Here is a 2,147-nt window from a genome sequence, read left to right as displayed (position 1 = left end):
AACAGTCCACCAAATGGCTTATATATGCAGTGTCCATACGCACACACCCCACCCTGTACCAGGATCTAGATATAAAAAAAAATAACTAAACATTACTTGGTAATTCAGCAGAAATGTTTGCCTAGGATCTGGTGTCAATCAGGCTACAGAAATGTGGAAATTATCACAAAATGCTGAAAAATGAATGAATTCCAAGTATATCCTGCTTATCATATTGCATTTACAGTTTTAATTTGTCTATTTCATGCAAAAATCCCTCTATTTACTCCCGTGGGAAATTGTGAGTGTGTGAAAGAGATAGGTGAGGATGGATGCAGAAACACATTACAGAAGACTCAACATGAACTGCTAAAGAGAGTTTGAAACTTAAGCCTGTTCTTTTACAGTAATCCTTTATACCTCTTGTTTTCTGTCAGAAATGTTAGAATCCGTGTCATTATCTCACACATAATAGGTGAAATAAGAATTCCTGTATCATGAACAAAGAGGTGCTGCCTTTAGCAAACACTGATGAACTAGACCTTGTCCAGATGAACAAAATGATAAATGTGCATGAACCAGGATGTAGTTAGTTGTTTTTCAGTTTGACAGCTGAGGGAGAGTACCCCATGATGTTTGAAGACCTGCAGCTAGATTTCTTTTCATGCAAAGATTAGACTTGGAACTGCAAACTGAGTTAAAAAGCTTCTTAACCTATATCAGTGAGGTGGTAAACGGATGAAGTGGCTTATCAACACATCAGCAGGCTTTATTAAAGCCGAGCTTTATCACCCTAACCCTCCACCCGTCAATTGAGATATTTTGAGCCAATTAAATTGTGTGTAGATATTATTTGTACTAATGTGTACTTTCACTGCATGTAACTAAACTGTAACTAAAATAAGATAAGATTAACCTTTATTGATCCAAAGAGAGGACATTTTATTTAAATAAAAGGTATATGAAAAGAAATATGGACACGGTAAAGTGACAGTGGCACAGTATAGTTAAAGTTACAGTAGTGAAAGTCTGTTACCAGACTGATGACATGATTCAATGATGGCACTTAGTGTTTGTCTGTATTAAATATGTAATATCACTGTAATATAGAATATGACACACAAATCAGAAGAAGAACATATTAACATAATATAGTATAATATGATAAATTATGACAGATAGTGGCCTTGCCAAATAGTGGTTACCATCCCAGATAACAAACAGTCACTTAAATCAACATTCCACTGAACTCTGATGTTGATTTTGCGAGCGGGTGATGTTGATTCAGCATAATTTTGCATCCTCTTTTAATACTGAAACAATGTTGAAATCCTGTCCATAGATCAACAGACTTTCAATGGTATTTCAATTATCAGGAATATTGAAACAATGTTGAAATTTCAACTGAACTAAGGATCACCGTGATTTCAATGGAATTTCAATCGTTATTAAGCCATAGGAAATGATTGCTCGGTATATGAAAATGTAATTCCCTAAATTAAATAGCCTATAATGAATATCCTGCTTTATCTACAGCCAGGATGTTAAAATGTGATGGAACATTTGAAAGCTTGTATGCCTATAACCTAGCCTAAAACACTGACCACACCACACTATTTAAGGTAAAAACTAATTCATTTTATTAGCCTCTTATTTCATTATTTGTCATCTTTAGCCTATTTACAGTTCATGGTCCTCTGACGTCCGACCAGTTTGTCGTCCAGTCCCTCCCGCCCGGTCTGGCGCATAGCGCAGCCACTTTTGCACAGCCTGGCCAAAAGTAAATTGGGTGATGGCAGCTGACGGCATGTATGCACACTTGGAAACAAATTCAGTAGCCTAGGCCTAGGATTTTTCAATGATCGGATAAGGCAATTTGTCCAGTGTTGTAGGCTAGCCCAGTGGTTCCCAACCTGGGGTCCTGGCACCCCTCAAGGGGGCGGCAAAGATCATAGGGGGTGCGCAAGTACAAACACATTACAACACCATTAGAGCAACAAATACAGTCATATTGTTGGGTTTTAAAAAGTTAAAACAATGCTTGAGTTATAAAAACAATGTACTTTTTGGTTTAAATGTAGGCCTACTTTATGTACCCTGCTGCTATCTAATCAACTGAGTAGCCTTAGTTAACGTTTGACTGCCTCATTCCAACCCAAACTTCTAAA

The sequence above is a fragment of the Perca fluviatilis genome, chromosome 23 (genome assembly GCF_010015445.1).
Source record: "Perca fluviatilis chromosome 23, GENO_Pfluv_1.0, whole genome shotgun sequence".
NCBI classification, from domain to species: Eukaryota; Metazoa; Chordata; class Actinopteri; order Perciformes; family Percidae; genus Perca; species Perca fluviatilis.
Note: the sequence above shows the minus strand (reverse complement) of the source record.